Raw genomic sequence first — 19,396 nt, 5'->3', positions numbered from 1 at the left:
ATTTAAAACAAGAAATCATTAAATGCAATTGTATGGCAACACTTTTTTTTCTTTTAAAGGTTTAGGGTTTTTTTTCGTGAGGAAGATTGGCCCTGAGCTAACATCTGTTGCCAAACTTCCTCTTTTTTTTCCTCCCCAAAGCCCCAGGACATATTTGCGTATCCTAGTTGTAAGGCCTTCTAGCTCTTCTGTGTGGTGGTAGGACGCCACCACAGCATGGCTTGACGAGCAGTGTGTAGGTCTGTGCCCGGGATCTGAACCGGCAAACACCAGGCCACCGAAGTGGAGCACAAGTACTTAACCACTCAGCCATGGGGCCGGCCCCTGGCAACACTTTTGAAAATGTGCAGAAAATAGGTGATTTCCTTTCAGAATATAAATTGGTGAAGTTCATCCCAGGATAAATAGGTAACTAACAAGGTACAATTGCTGTGATCAAGATCAGAAATGTCATTAAAGATTTAGTAAGACGGAATTCTTAGCTTTGACTGCATGTTCGAATCACTTGGGGAATTTAAAAAATTCCTGAGACCATGGCAATGAAAGATGGTGCAGCTGCTGTGGAAAAGAGCTTGGTGGGTACTCAGTAAGGTAAACACAGAGTTACTGTATGACCCAGCAATTCTACTCTTTGGAATATACCTAAAAGATTTGAAAACAGCTGTTCAAACAAAAGCTTGTACGCAGTGTTTGTAGTAGCACTATTCACAATAGCCAAAAGGTGGAAACAACCTAAAGGTCTAGCAGCAGCTGAATGACAAACAGAATGTGATATACCGCACAGTGGAGCACTGCTCAGCCGCGAAAAGGAAGGGAGTACTGATACACACTGCAACGCGAATGAACCTTGAAAGCATCCTGCCGAGTGGAAGAAGGTAGTCACCAAAAGCCACTTAGCAGTCCATTTATATGAAATGTCCGGGGCAGATAAATCCACAGACAGAGAAAGTAGATTAGTGGTGGCAAGGGCTAGGGGGTGGGGAAAGTAAGTGACTGCTGATGGGTATGGGGTTTCCTTTGGGGTGAGGAAAACCGTCTGGAACTGGATAGAGCTGGCGGTTGGACTCTACTGAGAATGTACTAAACACCACTGAATTGTTCACTTTAAAATGGTTCATAGGATGACTTTTACATTATGTGAATTTTACCACATGAAAAGAATCCTGATTTCTGGGCCCATCCCAAACCACTGAAATCCAGGTGTCTGGGGGTGGGGTCCAGGCATCAGGACTCACAGCTCCCAGGAGAGTCCAGCGCGCAGCGGGGGCTGCGATCACTGGGGTCCAGGGCCCAGTTAAAGTGTGTGGGTTCGTCAGGGTCGGTGATGTTTGCACAGTTCTAGGGCCGAATAACACATATAACAATTAAAGACTGCTATTTATGACATCTAGAGCTCCTCCAAATAAAGCACAGACAATCTAGATGTGTCCAAATGTGCGAATAATCTTTGAACCAGGCAATCACGGGACAGGAAATCTTTAAAAAATAAAAAAAAAGCAAATGAGAAGAGGTTCCACTTTACCAGGAGTCAGGAAATAAAAGTGAAAGTAACAGTGACTTGCTACTTTTCATTTGTCAGCTCGGCAATAATTTGAAAAACAAAACACCCAGCGAAAGGGCCCTCCCGTGTGTCGTTAGTGGGGCTGTGACAACTTAGTGCCTTTTTAACGTGACAGTGCGCGTTTGACACCTCACATCCGGGACTCCACTCCACAGAAAGCTGGTTCCTGAAGAGTTGTTTATGGCGTCAGCAAAAGAACCTGGAAAAGTCCCGCGTGCCCTCCAAGGCGGCATGACTAACGGCTGGAGCGCACACAGCATGGGGCGTGACGCAGCTCTGAAAGACTATGAGTTAGACAGCTCTATCCACCTGGAGGAGTTCCATGTTGTACACACTGCCAAGTTAAAAGAAAGACGAAAAGCAAATTTTAAAGAAGAAAAGGCCTCCTGTGTGAGGCTTCTCTCTCTGTCCTCTCCTCTTGCCCTTTTGCCGTGTTCCTGTCACACCTGGGATTCCTGGAACAGGCACGCTCCGCCACCCCTCGGCAGCTTGCCCACGCCGTCCCAGGTGCCTGGGATGCAGTCCCCAGCTTGCCGCCTTGCTAGTTCCTACCTAAGGCTCACATTAAGAAGATAGCTCCTCCTCTGGGGAGCCCTCCCTGACTGCCCGTCCCCTGGGCTTCCCTCTGCCCGGCCCTTACCATGTTGTGCTGTCATCCTTTGCCTTTTGGCCTAGTGGCTCCTTGTGGGGAGGGGTCTGTGTTTTGGTCACTCTTGAACGCTCTGTACCCAGCACCAGGCCTGGCGAGGCAGCTGGGGCCGGGGAGGTGGCGGAATTGACATGGGACTGAAGGCAATATGTGGCCTCAAGGGGCTAGGATGACCACTGGAATCGGGCTGTGGGCGAGGAGGTCAGAAACTTTCTTGTCTGCTTCCCCCGGGCTCCGTCTTAGGAAATGTCCATCTATTTAAAAGGGATGGGCCTAATGTGATATTCTTTGTCAGCAAACTATTTTGAATGAACCATTATGCACTTTCCAGTTCTTTCAAGGTGTTAGAACTAGGGTGGCCAGCGTGTCCTGGTTTGCCTGGGACTGAAGTCCCTCGTCCCCGGCAGAGCCCAACAGTTGTCCCCCGCGTCTGAGTTGCCAGGGGAGCTCTCGTGTCCTTCTCCCCTACAGTCCAGCTCACTGTGTGAGGTGTGCGGTCAGCTGGAAGGAGCTTTCTAGGGTAGCAGGGTCCAGGGTACTGGCATGGCCCAGTCTGGCTGGGTCCTGCCACTTGTAGCGAGTCATCTCAAGCAACTTATTTAACTCCATGAGCCTAGTTTCCTAACGCACAAAATGGGCACAAAAGTCCTAAAGCAGGTTGATGAGAATTTTCAGTGTGATGACATGAACAAAGCCCCTGGGGCGAGATGGTCATAGTGAGAACTGCCTCCCAGCGGGCAGACCATGGCCGGCCTTAGGAGCCGACATGACTCTTGTTTACAGAAGTGAGGACTGAGGCTCTGGGGCTAAGCTACCCCAGGTTACAGGGCCTGTGTCTGTTTCTGACAGGCCACGCGGCAGTCTCCGGGTACTGAGGTTCCTCAGCTCTGGGTGTGGTCTGGGATCCGGACAGCCCGTCCACTTTCTCTCGGACCAGGCCTCCCCACAGTTGTTGGACCATCATGCTAGGGAGCCCCGACTGGATCCTCTGGCCCAGGGCAGTGGGAACAGCCAGCAAAGCCAGCAGCCCCCTGGCTGCTCATGCTACACGGCCCGGGGCTTCCTCAGTCAGAGCTGGGAGAATCAAGGGACCCGGGGAGGTGCCCTGGGCTTCCATTCATTACACAGTGATTCCTCCATGTGTTAATTCACACAGGCATGCCCTTACCATCTTTGCACCTCCAAGGGAGGGAGAGCCCCATCAGTGAACACACCCGTGCTGGGAGGGAGGGAGGAGCACCCAGGACTACTGTGGCAGGCGGCGAAGGCTTCCTGGAGGATGCATCTGAACTAAGCCTGGAAAGACTGGCTGTGAGGCTGGGTGGGAAAGCCACGGCAGCATTCCAGCAGGAAGGCCAGTGAGCAGGGCCAGGAGGCCAGGGCCAGTTTGACAGAGCTTGGGAGCGCTTGGCAGGGGAGTGGAGGAGGAGGTCTTAGGAAGTGCTGCAGGCATCCTGGAAGCCAGGAGCAGTCGCTGGAGGGTTCTGAGGAGCAGGCAGCAGCCAGCTTTGTGGCTAGGGAGGCGCGTGCAGCGGGGATTACCAGGGACACAAGCGGTCCAGGCAAGGGATGGCAAAGGCTGCGAGCAGGGCGTGGCCTGGTCTCTGTTGTCCCGTGTCCCTACACACTGCACTCTGTCCTCATCGGCTCCCCAAGTGGTCCCTGAGAGTGGGCCTGTGCCAGGTGGCTCCTTGGCATGCCTTGGACATCACAGACTGTTGATGGGATGATGGTGGCTCGGGAAGGGGCTCAGTGACTGACTGATGGGACCTAGTGGGGCTGGTGGGAAAGGGGGGGGTCTGGGCTGAGGCTCAGAGCCCAGAGCGGGGGCAGGTGGAGGGGCGGGAGGGGACACGAGGGGGAGGAGGCTGTGGCTTTCTGGGTTGAGGGCTGAGTAAGGGGCGGTTGAGGACTTGATTTGAATTTGGAAAGAAAGACATCACTCCTGCCTTCCCCAGGAGGAGGGGGGCCTCTCGGTGGCCCTGACAGCTCCTCATCCTGCTGTTTTGCACAATATACAATTTCTTTGCATAACAGACAGAATAATCTCATTTTCTCACTGGCTACACAGCTTTGCTTTCAATCAGTTATCCCCAAATACATTAAAAAAAAAAAGGTCTCCATGTCACATCTCTGCCTGCTCCGTGCTCCGTTTTCCCTGTCAAAGAATTTGCAAATCAATTGCTTTAACAATACTTTCCACAAATTACCTTCGGATTCCTGTGATGTCACCCATGGTTAATGTGCGCCTGATAAATAATGCATCAGGAAGTGGTGAGGCTTTTTTCCCCTCCCCAAGAGACAAGAGGGGAAACAGCAAGCTCTTGTGATGAGCAGCTGGGTTTCGGCCTGGGGCTGGGCGCATGGTTGGGTGCTGGAGGCAGTTTGGTGAGTGGAGAGCGAAGAACCAGCTGGGAGGTGGAGCTGGCGGGCTCTGCACCCGCTGTCTGGGACAAGACCGTGAACCGCCCTGCACCTCAGCTTCTGCGCTGGACATGGGGATAGTCAGTCACGTCCTTACCGCCTTAGTGAGGGCCAGCTCACTCCATCCAGGAGCTTGCCCCGGAGCTGTGGGAATGGCAGCTGTCCTCACTGTGATGCTGAGGCCCTGTGGGGAGGGAGCGACCTTTGGCCCCCGGTCCTTGAGAACTGTGGGAAGTGGCGGGAGATGAGCTTTCCCCAAGCTGGCCAAGCTCCTAGCGGGAGCAACCCCTGGGGCTGCGTCCCCAAACTCACCATCCCATCTCCAGGGCAACTGTGGAGAGGCCTCTGTGCTCTGAGTGGGACTGGGGACCCTGCATGCCGGGCCCAGGAATGCCTGGAGGAGTTGTGGCTTTGGGTGAGAGTTGTGTGTCTGATACCGGCTCAGCACAAGGTTGACATAAGGGGAGCCATATTGTAGAAAAGAAACTGTGTTGTAACTTTGAATGATATCTGATTAACCTAGCCCAGTCATGCTCTGTAGATTTCATGGTCCCTCCCAGCTGCTGTAAGTTGATGACTTTGTTCTTTTGAGTTCCTTAGGAATGTGATGGCCCCTGGGCAGAGAGCCTATGCCGATAGCCGTCATCAATGACAAGTGCAAGATCAGGGTATAAGGCGCTGCTCCAGTCTCTGACGCACATCCAGTAAACAAAAGACTATCAGGAACTGGGACCAGATGTCTGCCCCACCCAGAGGCCAGCCCCCTATATAACTGCCTGTAGTCTCTGTTCTGTAAGATGGATCTTTCGGACATTAGTCAGCCATCTTCCCCCTTGCTAGCCAACTGTAGTAAAGTCCCTTCTCTCCCACCACCTTGCCACCTGACTATTGGCATGTCTTGCAGCGGGCATTCGACCCCCGTGCCTTGGGCGGTAGCATATCCTGGGGCTCAGGCGGCACCTGAGCTGGCCTCCCCTGCGGGTGGATGCAAGAGAGCCTGGACCTCTGGCTGGGTTTTTACACAGTTCCTCCATCTCATGCTGTGTGCAGCGCGTGCATGCGTGCTCACAAGCACTCAGTGAATAAGACAGGGTGGCGGTGCCCTCTGGACTGACCCCTCCACAGCAGGGGCCGCAGGACCCTGGAAAGGCCCTCCTCTGGAGCTACAGAATTTGCTTGCAGGAATAAAGTTTATTTTTTTCCTGTATGACTGTTGCTAGCTCTGCTGTCTTAATAGCTCTAAGTGTATTTTGATATTGTAAGCTAAAATTGCAAAGTTTCTGGAAAATCAAAATAAATTGCATCACAGTTTACAAGAGCAACCACGAAGCAAAGATTTGGCAGTGACCCGGGCTCCCAGGTGCACAGAGGAAGGACCTGGTTCCAGTACTGCTGTGTTGCCCCCAAGTGTGGGACGCCCCCCGTGTGGAATGCACACCGTGTCTCTTACTTTCCTGACCGTGCTGTGTCTAACGCACGTCGTGGGAGCTTACCCCACAGGAGAAAAGCCCGTCTGTTTGCAGGGCTGCAAAGGCACAGGAAGGAGGGCCTGATTTTGCCCAGGGAGGCCAGAGAACATTCTGGAAGAGAGGGCTTTGGGTGAGTGAGGGGCGAGTAGGGTGCGTGGGAGCTCCTGAGGCCAAGAGAGGGAGCTGAGAGAGCACACGGCATTTGGGGAGTGTTATCAGGAGCTCGCTGGGTGGAGGCCTGGGAGACAGAGAAGGCTCCTTGGTGACCGCTCAGGAGCCTGTGAGCAGCGGCCTTCCCTGGGTTGGTGTCTGAAACGCTGCTTCCCAACGATGTGCTCGGGTGGCAGCGAGCAGGGGCTTGTGGTTCAGGCGCTCTGCTGAGTGCTGCCCACTGCACTGCAAACCCAGGAGGGCGATGGCACCTGGGGACCATCAGAGGCTCTGGGAGGTCCTGATGCTCTTCATACCTAATGAAAATGTCCTCAGATACAAGGCTGCCGAGCCTCTTGTATTCTGTAATTCGTATTAACGTAACATAGACGCGGGTTTCGTGGAACAGACTGGGAACCATTATCTCGGGCAGTGAGGAGCCACTGCCTGTCCCTTGTTCCCCGTGAGCTCCTCGCTGGATTCTGGCCTGTGAGGGAGAGGGTGTCTGATCCAGGGCGCTGGGCTGACTCAGAGTGGCCTGGCCCCTCTGGGCTCTTGCAGCGAGATGCTCTGAGGGCCAGCAGTGTTTGGGGACATGTGAATGTGGGGTCATCTGTGGCCGTAGTGTCCTGATCTTCAGGGCTTCACACAGAGGCACCTGCTCTGGTATTTTGGAAACAGAGGACAAAGTGGGAATTACAAAAAGGGGTTCCTGGACCCAGTTCCAATGTGTGTGCGTAGGCGGGGTTCCCCCACATCTTCAACAAGCAAATCTCAGATGCCAGCGGGTGTCTGAGAGTTCAACTCCATTCTGACACGATCTACCCAGAGCCAGCGTCAGATTCCACAGGCCGAGGGCTCCTACAAGACTGCACGTCCACACTTCAGACAGCGGCCACAAGCCCGGGTTGATATCCATGCTTCTGACCGATGGGCTACAGACTGGAAGTTCCCATAGCTCCTCAACTCAGGATGCCAATTGCAAGTCCAGGCTGTCACCTCTGCTTCCGACTGGCGGGCCACAGACCAGAGGTTCCCAGGACCCCTCCTCGTGTTTGATTAATTTCCTAGGGCATCTCACAGAGCTCAGGGAAACACTGACTTACGTTCACCAGGTTATTAAAGGATGCGAGGAAGGATACAGACGAGCGTCCAGCTGGAAGAGGTGTGTAGGGCGAGGTATGGGGTGGTGGTGCCGGGCATCCATGCCCTTTCCAGGCGCACTACTCTCCCAGCACCTCCCTGAGGTTACCACCTGGGAAGTTCTCTGAAAACGGACTCATGGGCTGTCTTTTTGGGGTTTTATGGAGGCTTCATTATGTAGTCAGGATTGACTACATCGTTGGCCATTGGCAACTGGTTCAACCTCAAGCCCCCTCCCCTCCCTAGAAATCAAAGGGTGGGGCTGACCACATGGCTGGTTCTCCTGACAGCCTGCACCCCCCTTGGGTGGGACCCAAAAGTCACCTTCATTAACATAAACAAGAAATTCCAAGGGTTTTGGGAGCTGTGGATGAAGACCACATATAAATGAGAAATATATTTTGGTCATCTGAATGACCACATACATAATTCCTATAAATTGCAATATTGTAGGAATGCAGAAGAAATAAACTTGAAATGTATCGAGTCAGAGCTAGTCAGGATTCTTTTTCTGAATTTTCTGCGCCCCTCAAAACCTGAGCCGACCCTGGGGGATTTGGGGCTACTTGGGGGGCACATGGAGAGGAGTTAGGCCCAGTGGGCTCTCTGCCCTGACATGCGCCCCTCCTTCTCCTTCCTAAATGTCTTGAACTCACTCTGAGGGTGACCAGCAGGGTGGCCAATACTGCTGGGGCAATGTGAGCTCAAAGGCAAAACCCCGAGGAAGCAATGATGCTTCTCCGATGGCTGACAGGCAGGTGACGCTGCTGACTCGGCCGAGAGTGAGAGACAGGGAGGCACTGCTTCCCACCCACGGGACTGGGAGAATTGGAACGTGGGCATAGCAAGTGCTGGGCAAGATGGGGAGCAGGCCCCTTGTGTTCCGTTGGCACGAGAGCAGTCTTGGACCAGGTGTGCCATAGACCAGCGGTCCTGCTCCTGGGTCTGTTCCAAGAGACACTCTCACAGGCCCCTAAGCAGCTTCATCCCAGGGGAGTGGAGAGTGACCTGCAGCAGCGCCATGACTGTGCAGCAGGGATGCTGGGCCTAGAAGACACCTTGAGTGGACTGAGAACCGGGGGTGGGTGCAAAAGTCAGGAACAGGAATGAAATTTGTAGTACAACTCCACTTATGTAAATTAAAATGCAAGTACTCAAAAGATAGATTCAAGGAAGCCTCCGCATTGCGGGAAGCCCATCCACCCATGTGCGTAAATGTCTCCAATGGGAAGGAGGGTGGAGGGGGGCTGTGGATAAAGGGGAAAAGCAAAGGCAAGACCCAGAGCAGTGACTCAGCCTGGGTTCCCTGGAAAACAGAGCCTGAGGCAAGGATTAAGTACTAATGCTTTGTTAGGGAGGATGGATGGGAGCCTGGGTGGAGGTCACCCCATGTGCGGTCTCATTGCCTGGTCTTTGGCAGCCTCTCATCTCTGAGTCTGAGCCATGGACTCCAGGAGTGTGTGCAGTTGACCTCAAGCAGTGGAATCACAGAGTGGCTGGGTGCACCAGTGGCAGAGGAAGCAGGAGGGTGAAGATCAGGAGACTGAGAGGCCAAGAGGGTCTGAGAAGATGCCTGGGAGGAGGCCGTGTTGCCCGACAATGAGGGAGTGCCATGGACTTGTGGGTTGAGAAAGCTGAGCCCAAGACTCCTTGCCTGAGAAGGTGTAGTGTACACGTCTTAGGTTTAAACAGCCCTGAGTTTGAATCCCTGAGCACATTACATAACTGCTAGCTTCAGTGCCATGTCAGTGGAATGGAGGTATGAGACCATTACTTCATGAGGGTTTTGTGAATATAGTGCTCAGCAGGGTCGGCACCCCACAAAGGTACCCTCTGTCACCGTGGGGGCTGGGCAGGCCTGCCGTGCAGCCTTGGAACCCAAGATGTCGCATTTTCTAGCTCCCTCATCAGGAGTCTTTCTGCGCAACGCAGCCTTGGGGTCTCGCAGTCCGGTGCCCCTCTCCCAGGAGAAACCCCGGGGGGCGCTCCTTTCTGACCACGCACACCAGTTATGTGTTCTCCTGAGGTTTCTGTATTTTGACGCCTGATTATAGCCAGCCTCACACTCAGAGTTCTCTGGGTACTAAGCACTAATTATTTCACATGTCCTGAAAGAATGCCACTTATTGCCATAATTGGGTTTGTTTTACCCCAGGAAACTTGTTACGCACACAAGTCTATTCCATGTTTGTTCATTAATCCAGCCATCCACTTACCAGATGTTTGTCAAGGGTTACAATGTGTCAGGCGCAGTGTGGGCGCGTGGGTTCCCAAGGGAGATCCCGAGCTGCCCCAAGCCCCACAGACCATGGGGGACAGATGATGTGTGGAAGGGGCACCTGAGGCCATCAGGGCTGAGCTGTGAAGCATGATGAGATTTCTCAAGGTGGCAAAGTGGGGCCCATTGGGTGCTGTGTCCTGATGAGGTGCCCACATTTGGAGTGTAGGTCCCCGGAGGGAGAGGAGTAGCCTGAGGTGAAGCTGGGGCCAGATGAGGTTGGCTTTGAATGCCAGGCCTGGGCTCATTCTATCGTTTAAGCAGGATGTCCCTCGGTGGCGGCAGTGTTGGGGGGCAGAGGTAGAACGGGGTACAGGGCAGCACGCCTGGGGGCGTGGAGAGTATGGGAGGCGGTGACCACAGGCTGCCCCAGCGCCAGGAGGGCCTGGCTGTGCAGACCAGAGGAGGCGGTCTGGCACGGTCTGGGGGCGACCTGGCTGTGTCTAGGTTTGTCATGGCGGGACACACGGCATCTGGCATCCTGGGGGGCTGTCCGCCTTCTCATGCTCTCCAGGGGACAGCGTGGACGCCTGGCTCTGCTGCTGCTCCTGCCATGTCGAGCCCACACCGAGGAGAGCAAGAGAAGCCCAGCTTACAGAAATCCAGCTTCGGCCCTGCAGAATCCGACCTGCTTTATTTTAGGGAATGTACATATTTTATAAAACGGGACAGATTTCGTGTGTTAATACGGTATACTCAATAAAAGGAATAAAGTTTTTAAACAGTAACTTGATGAACTACCGCCGGGGGCTGGGGGTTTAACGGTATTTCCCAGGAAGCGTCAAGGCCCTTTGCAAAGAGGTGTCCACTTTGGCTTTTCCTCCAAACAGCAAGTGACCCTTCCTGCCCAAGTGACAAGGCTGAGCTTGGTGGAGCAGCCGAGAGAGGGCATGAGTGACCCTACGTGGGGACAGGAGTGAAGCACTCGCTGTGGCCTTCCCTGAGTGAGCGAGTAAGTGCGGGTGTGGGGACTGGCCGGTGCCTGGCCTCGAGCAGGGCCGAGGTGGGGCAGGAGTGAGTCCGCGGCCCTGGGCAGCACTGCGGGCCTTCTCCAGTGTGCGTTTTCCAGTCTAGAGAGAGGGTGCTGTGCGGGCGGTCCGCACTCTCTGTTGCTGAGGATCCTTTGTAACCGCAGCGCTGGGGCCCTTCACCTCTGTCCTCTTTGTTATGCAAGATTCATGTAATTCCGGTATTTTTTCTTACCTACTGATGCTAGGTACTGGGGGCCCTTGGCAGGATCTAAGCAAGAGTGGTGCCAAGGGGTGTGAGGCGGCAGATTGGCCTGGGGAATTTTCTGTGCTCAGGGCCAGACGTTGTGTATCGTGAAGTAAAGGGAGCAGGTGAGAGGCACAGACAGGCCTTCAGGATGAGGAGCTCCGGGTTGGCCCTCTCAACAATGGCCCTATTGCTGGTAATGGGATGTGGGTGGTGATGGTGACAGGAGGCGACGTGCCGTGTGCACAGGGTGTGAACTTCTCCACACTGAGCAGAGGGACCATGTCTCTGTCTCCCACAGTGCCGATGGGACCGCGTCCTAGGATTCTGCACATTAGACTCATCTCCATCTCTGTCCCAGTGCTGCCCCTGGACTCAGACAAGCTGTGGCTCCCCATGGATGCTCTCCCCGTGACTGCAGGGCTTCCTCATGCACAGACCTCCGTGCCTGGGAGACGTGGTCTCCACGCACGAGAGGGGCGTGCCCTAGGCTTTGCCCGCTCTGGGCACCAGAATCATGACTGTGGGTGCCCAGGCATCTGTCTGGAGGGCTTTTTAACTCGGGACTAGACACGGTTAGCCAAGGGGTTATCAGGCATTGAGGGAGACACACAGCCAGATGAGACCCATGAAGGGTTGACCTCTGTTAATGGAGTGTCCAGAGGCTGCAGCCTGCCATGGCATTCTGCAGAGCATCATAAAGCAAGCAAACAACAGATGACTGTGGGCCGTTCCGTGTATTCCAGGGTGCATGTCTTGTGGGCACGCTCTTCATCAGATGTAGAACAGCTGGCTGGGCCCAGGTGTTCAGACTCCAAACCCAGTGCTCTTCTTGAGGAATCCCAGGGAGAAGTGAGGTTCCTGGGTAAGTCAGAGTGAAGTAGACAAGGCTTAGCGCAGTGGATGGGTGAGGCGTGCCTTGCACAGTCAGTGCAGAGAGCTCTTGGGTTCCGTTTCATCATTTAATTTGCCACTGACATCTGGAGAATGGCCGTGGGCCTGCCACGAGCCGTGCTTGCTACAATTCCAGTACCATGAGGGAGAGTTGTTTTCTGTGCCTCTTGGTTCAGGGTCTGGTCCACAGTTGGTGGAGATAAAACTGGCCTGGAAGGACGCTGTAACGGCCAGTGTAGATGGTGGACGATTCTGCATCTTAAAATGTGATTGCGAAATCAACAAGCCAGTCACAGTGGTTAAATCTTTGCCTTTTCAGAGCTGCTTGCGAAGCCGAGTTGCTTGTTGCTGCATCAGGTGGCCATGCGGCTCAGAACGCAGGGCTCGGGGTGGTGAAGGCTGCAGGGGAGGCTTCCTCTCTCTTCTTTGGGAGTCCTGTCCTCCCTCTGGTCTTCTCAGGAGAAAAAGCAATCACTAAAGCCTCTTTTGCATTTAGGTGTTGGAAATGCTGGTGGAAGTTAAGGAACTTTGTTGAGCACCTCTGGTGACCTCATATTCTTACCATTGCATCTTAACAACTCTGACATAAGGATTGGTATCATCATTTCACATAGAGGCTCCATCAGTTTTCCTTGCTACAGAGCAGAGCTGCTCAAAACTCAGTGGCTTAAAAAAGCAACCACTGTCTGTTGAGTCCACCATTCTGCTGGGTGGTTCTGCTGGGCTGGGCTGGACTAACTTGGTGGGGCTTGCTCAAGTGTCTGTGGTCAGCTGGTGGGTTGACTGGGGGCCTGTTGGTCCTGAGTCACCTCATCCTCAGATCTGGAAGTCCGCTGGCTGTGGGCTGGGGGCTGGAGGCGGCTGTATCTCTCACCCTCCAGCAGGCCAGCCTGGATGTGTTCCCACGTCGGGGGAGGGTTCTGAGAGCAGCAAGAATGGAGGCTGAAAGGCCTCTTTTAGGTCGAGACTCAGTATGGGCACATCGTCACCCTGCCACCTCCAGCTGGTGGAAGCGAACCACTATCCCGCCCTGAATGGTGGGCGGAACTGGGAAGGATGGCGGCCATCTTTGCAGTCCACCCTCCGCAGAGGCTGAGGCCCTGAGACTTTAAGCAGAAGAGCATGCGGCTGGAATCGGAAGCCAGCCTATGCTTTTCCAATACTGCATATGCTGTGCAGCCCCAGCAGGGAACGTCCACCCTAAAAGGGAGAGCAGTACTCAGCTCAGATAAATCAATCTGTAATGTGGAATCTGGGGCACCAATGGCTGGTGGTGGGTGGGAATTTGGGGATGGATTTTAAATTGCCAAATATGGAGAGTATCCACTGTTGTGTGGCTGCTGAGTCCTCCCGGACTGTGGGCATGTGTCTTCCATCAGAAGCTGTGCTTCATCTTTTGGGAGGTAATAGGGTTTAAAAAAACAAATTCATGTCAAATAGATTGCTGTTTGCAATGCTCACAGCTGCTATTTATTTCCAGATTTCTAAATAACATGTTGATCCTGCTATCTCCTGATTAATCAATTTTAAATATCGTCTATTGACTGCAACAGAAGATGGAGGTGTGGCCTCCCCGGACTGCCCTGCCTTGGCCCTTTCCCCGTCCTTCCTTATTCTCTGATCACAACTTTTGGTTAATCAATAGTCAGTGTTTATGTTACTACGACAGACATTTTGCCTACTGCTAGATGAAGGAGACGATGATGAGACTCCCTGGACTTAATATGTGCATATTTCCCCTTTATTAGGTTTTTTAATGTGCCTATATTTATTTTTTGTAAACGCTTTACCAGATCAGTTATATGTGAATCAATATTATTTTCCAAATAGTCAAATTGACACTCCACCAATTTCCTGGTTTCCTGGACCCTCCCATGTGAGTTTCTGGCTCTTAGCTGCTCTCCAGACCCCTGTGCAGCCTGTCATCCTGGGACTTCCCTTTGCAGCATGGATTCCTGGGTCTCACGACTTCCTTTCCTGCTTTACACCATCGTTTTGCTGAAGCATATCCTCTAATAGCTTCCTACGCCTTTAGAAGTACATTTTTAGAATCCCTGCATGTCTGAAAATATTTCCCCCAAATGGACTCTGAGACATGGGTTTGTATGAAGGTGACGCATTAAGAAAGCAATCCCAGAGAAACTGGGAAGGGAATGGGGAGAGCAGAACAGGGAAGGAGAAGCCACGTCAGGTGCAATTTCAGGTGGAGTGCAGTCCTAGCCTGATCAGGGAACCCTGGAGTGGAAATTATAGCACAGAGTTTGTCCAGTAAGAGGCTGTAGGTCACCTGTAGGCAGGGGTGGGGTGTGGGGGAAGCTCAGTTCCAGGTGTTCTATCTGGGCCCGAGGGTAGTCGTCTGGAGGCCATTGTGGTGTGAGCCGCTGGGAGCCAAGCACACAGCAGCTGGTGGCATAGGACTGGAAGAGGTGGTCTGGGGGATCAGACTGAACATCACCAGCCATGCTCCAGTCTTCACCGTGACTTCATGCTTGGTTGGCAGTTTGCAGCTGTATCAGCAGGGTCCAACGTTCAACGAAGGAAATACAAATCGTTAGAGGTGGTCACACAGTGGGTGGAAGGGCTAAAGAAGCCCTTTGTAGGCGGGTCCTCTTGGAATGACTTTCAGAGCAATCCAGAACTGCCACCAGGGAGCTGTTCTGCCGACGCGGCCTGGGTCCCGTGTCTCTCCTACCACGGCAGCAGCCTCTGGACCCTGGAGCTGGAGGACAGACCCTCAACTCTTCCATCCAGGCTCAGAGTCATATAGGACGAAGCCACCCTGACCACGGCCACTGCTTGTGTCACACAAGGAAGCAGCAAGGAGGAATCTGGGAACCCGTTAAAGGGGAACGACCCCTTCTCAACCAGGACTGGCTGCCAGAAGCTGCGGGAAAACTGCCTCCACCTAACGTAGAACCTAATTTTTTGTCCAGGACCCCAGCTGTGAGCAAGTCCGGGAAATAGGGTTTTACCTGCCCCATCCTCACAGATAGAAGGAGGGTAAACTGGAGTTTGAGTGAGGAATACAGATATTGTACAGCTGGATATACAATTGTAGATTAAACAGATTTTTTTTCCCCGAGCATTTTGAAGGCATCACTCCATTATCTTCTAATTTCTGGTTTTGTTGTTGAAATGTCTAATGCCATTCTAATTCCTCCAGCTTTCTTTCTCCCTGCGGAAGCTCTGAGGATCCACGCTCTCTCCCTGGCGTGCTAAGCTGTTGCGATGGTGTACGCTGGTGCAGGTTGCTTTTCTTTCCTTGCACTGGACACTCAGGGGGCCTTTTCAATCTGAACCTTACATCCCGGGCTAAGGACTGAAATTTGTGTCTCCCCAAATTCCTGTGTTGAATCTTAACCCCCAATGAGATGGCAGTAGGAGGTGGGGCCTTTGTGAGCTGCGTAGGTCAGAGGCGTGGAGCCCTCATGAATGGGATTAGGGCCCCTACAATAGAGACTCTAGAGAGCGCCCGCACCCCCTCCACCACGGGAGGACACATGGAGACGACAGCTGTCAGTGGACCAGGGGGCTCTCACCAGACACAGCACCTGTTGGCACCGTGATCTTGGACTTCTCAGCCTCCAGAACTGTAAGAAATAAAAGTTTGTTGTTTACTAGCCACCCATTTGTGGAATTTTTGTTATAGCAGCCTTAATGGACAAAGTCTGGGAGATTTTTAGTGTCATGTCACTGATGACTCGGCTCTCCTATCTTTTTAAGTCTCTGTTTCTGGATCACATATTAGGCAGGTTGCAGAGCTTCTGAATTGAGCCGTCCAGTTTCTTATCTTTTTTGTTTTCCATTTTTTTCAATCTGATTCTTGTTCCACTTATTTCAGCCATTATAATTTTAATTTCCAAGAGTTCTTTGTGCATCTGTTTCTTTTCTCTATTCTTGTTCTGTGCCTGCAATATCTTTCTGATTTAAATTTTTCCTCCTTTTTGTCTGTTTTGCTTTCATCTTCCTGTTAGAGGACTGCCTCAAACGTGGGTGACTGCTGGCTGCCGGCGCATGTTGAAGCAGGCAGCTGTGAGCGTGAGTGGCGGCCCCGCCGCGTGACCACGTGAGAGCACTGCTCCCAGAGGCTCGGCTACAGAACGAAGGTGGGAGGAGAACTTACCCTGGCGGAGCCCCAAACATCAGGTCTTGGAGTCTCTTTTCTGCACAGTAATCCTCCTATGTCCCTTCGGGGGTGGGGGTGGGTGAGCTAGCAGAGGACTGGGAGGCGGTGGTGCCACTATTTTGAGTGTAGACTCCACCATCCTCGGTTTCTCTTCTGCACCTCACACTCACCCTCCACTGTGCTGGGGTCGCCAGTCTGGAGTCTTCTGTCTTAATTTCTCCAGAAACAAGCCTCTGATGTCCTAACTTTGGAGGGGAGAGGAGTCCCTGGCTTTAAGAGGTGTTGGAGACCCCTGAGCCCATCGACTGTCACAGTCCCAGGATCGGCCAGCCCGAGTTGTGTCGGTTGTCCTGGCATAATTACTAAAGGTGCCCCTCCCAAGTTGTATAGGATGGATTTATATATTTTAAAAACATCCACTGATGTCGTTGTAGTGGAGGGCTGTGAGGGAGCACGGACAACAGGCGTCACCAGTCTCCCACGTTTCCCTCCCAGTCTGGGGGCACTCTGGAGGGAAACCCTGGCCAGTGGGGAGGAACGTGGCTGCCGCTGGGCTCCCTGGGACGCTCTTCCCCCGCTCAGAGGTCGCTGTTGAATTATTTTACAGGTGGGGTTTGCTGGCTCCAGGTCTTCACAGTGTCCAGGATGCTCATCGGCCATGCAGTGCCCGGCCCCCGGACTGGCGGAGGGCCGGTCCGGCCAGGTGGGCTCTCGGCCCGCCGCGGGGACAGGTCTTGGGTGTGGGTGCCGGCAGGTTGCGCACTGGCAGTGGAGGAGGGCTGCCCGGGAGCCCGGCGGGCATCTCTGGCTGGGAAAGAGGCGTGAGGCTGCCCGGGATCCTCTGCAGCGGGTCGGTGGAGGCTTCGTAAGGGAGAAGGGGTGAGGGAGGCAGAGCAGCTCCTGCAGAAGGCAGGCCCCCTCCCTCCTTCGCCCCTCCCGTGCGGAGAGGCAGGGACAGAGGCTCGGGGCCCTGCTGCCTCTTCGGGAAAACCCACAGCAGCACTGAGCGCAGTTGGCGGCGCGGCTCTAGTGCACCTGCTCCTGGGGCAGAATGCAGGCTTCTTCCGGGCGGGATTCGCGTAAGTTGCGAGGAGGGCGTGTGCGTGGGCTCTGCGCGCTCCCCCAGCCTCTTCCAGAGCGCTGTCGTCCAAGGCAGGCCCCCGCCCCATCAGACCAAGGACGGCTCCGCGTAGTGCTCCTCGGAGCAGGGCCTTGAGCCTTTGTCACCCTCTTCCCAGTGTCAGTCTTCCAGGCTGGGTAACAAACGGCCCCACACCTGGCAGCTCCATTAGCTCACACTTCTGTGAGTCAGCCCTGCGGCCCGCGGGCAGAGCGCTCTGCTCTGGGTATCTCAAAGGGCAAGTAAAAGCGTTGGCCGGGCGTTTCTTCTAGAGGTTCTGGGCAGAAACCCGCTTTTTCGCTCATTCTTTTTTTTTTTTTTCGGTCATATAAAAATTGTGCAGTATGTGTTTAAGAGGTACAACGTGAAGATGTGGTGTATGTATACACTGTGAAATGGTCACCACGGTCGTTACCGCATCCATCACCTCACAGAGTTACCGTTTTGTATGTTTGTGGTGAGGACACAAGGTCTGCCTTCTCGGCAAATGCCAAGCATGCCGTGCAGCCTTGTGAACTGTAGGCACCATGCTGTGCCTCAGCTCCCCAGAGCCTCCTCGTCCTGCATCGCTAAGACTCTGCACCCTTGGCTGCCATCTCCCCATTTCTCCCTCCCTGAGCCTCTGGCGACCACCACCCTCCTCTCCTCTTCTGTGAGTTTGACTGCTGTAGATTCCACACACAGTGAGGCCATGCGGGATTTCTCTTTCTGTCTGACCTATTTTGCTTAGCATAACGGCCTCCAGGTTCATCCACGTTGTCGCAAAGGGCAGGAGTTCCTTCTTTTTAAGGGTGAATAATACTCCATTGCATGTTGGTACCCCATTTTCTTTTTTCATTTATCTGTCAAGGACATTAGGTTGTTTCCATGTCTTGGCTGTTGGAAATAATGCTGCAACGAACATGGGAGTGCAAACATCTCTTCGAAATCCTGATTTCAACTTCTTTAGATATACACCCAGAGGTGGAATGGCTGGACCATCTAATAGTTCTATTTTTAGTTTTTCTGAGGACTCTCTATACTGTTTTCCATAGTGGCTGCACCAGTTTGCATTCCCACCAAAAGTGCACAAGGGTTCCCTTTTCTCCACATCCTCACCAACACTTATCTTTCGTCTTTTTGATAATAGCCATTCTGACAAGTGTGAGGTGATAGCTCATTGTGGTTTTGATTTGCATTTCCCTGATGATTAGTGATGTTGAGCACTTTTTCATGTACCTGTTGGCCATTTGAATGTCTTTTTTTTTTTCTTTTTTTGATGAAGAAGATTGGCCTTGAGCTAACATCTCTGCCAATCTTCCTTTACATTGTATGTGGGATGCTGCCACAGCCTGGCTTGATAAGCGGTGTGTAGGTCCGTGTCCAGGATCTAAATCCACGAACCCTGAGCCACAGAAGCAGAGTATGCAAACTTAATCACTATGCCACTGGGCTGGCCCCTCACTGTCTTCTTTTGAGAAGTGTCTGTTTAGGGCTTTTGCTCACTCAATTGTTTTGTTGGTGGAGCTCAGCTCCTTGTGGTGGTTGGGCTGAGGTCCCCTCTTCCTTGCTAGTGTCAGCCGGGGACTGCTCTCAGCTCCTGAAGGCCACCTGCTCTCTTTGCCAGATGGCCCCCTCCGTCTTCAAGCCAGCAAAAATGCCTCATGTCCTTCTCATGCTCGGAATCCCTGACTTCCTCTTCCGCCATCAGCTGGAGAAAAGTCTCTGCTTTTAAAGGGCTCGTGTGACTAGGTCAGGCCGGCCTGGATAACGCCCAGTCTTGAAGCCAGCCGTGCCATGTAATGTAACCTAATCACAGAATTAACGCCCTCTTCTTCACAGGGCCTGTACCCAGCGGGGTGGAGATCTCGGGGGCCACCGAGAATTCTGCCTACCGCGTGCCCTGAGCCAGGCTCCGTGTGGGCAGGGGCTTGATCTCAGCTCTTCACAGCCACGCTCTGTCCAGGGACGTGAGGCTGACGCAGGACCTCCGTCTTTGGGTGGAGAGTGTCGCGAGAGCCGTGTTCTACTCCCGACACTGCCACTGAGCAGCAGCCTCTCCCCGGGGCTTGGTTTGTAAATGGCTCCGTGGGGATTGACCAATGGACTTTATCCCGGACGCCAGCTCTGACTGGTTGACAGTAGTGCTTGGGGTGCTTGTTGAGGCCTGTGAGGTAGCCTTGGCCCTGCAGGGCGGAGCGCTTGGTGACTTGGTGACTGTGTCTGTCAAGGACCCTCGATGGGCCCTCCTGTGGGCTGGTGCTGACCTCCAAGCCCTCACGGCTCCTTTGCTCAGCACGTACTTGCGGGTGCGTGCTCTCCGTGGCAGTTCGGGCTGCTGCCAGTTCACAGTGAGTTATCTGCGAGGTTTTGGAGAGGAGAAGGGGC

This window comes from Equus caballus, chromosome 18 (assembly GCF_041296265.1).
Source record: "Equus caballus isolate H_3958 breed thoroughbred chromosome 18, TB-T2T, whole genome shotgun sequence".
Classification (NCBI taxonomy): domain Eukaryota; kingdom Metazoa; phylum Chordata; class Mammalia; order Perissodactyla; family Equidae; genus Equus; species Equus caballus.
Note: the sequence above shows the minus strand (reverse complement) of the source record.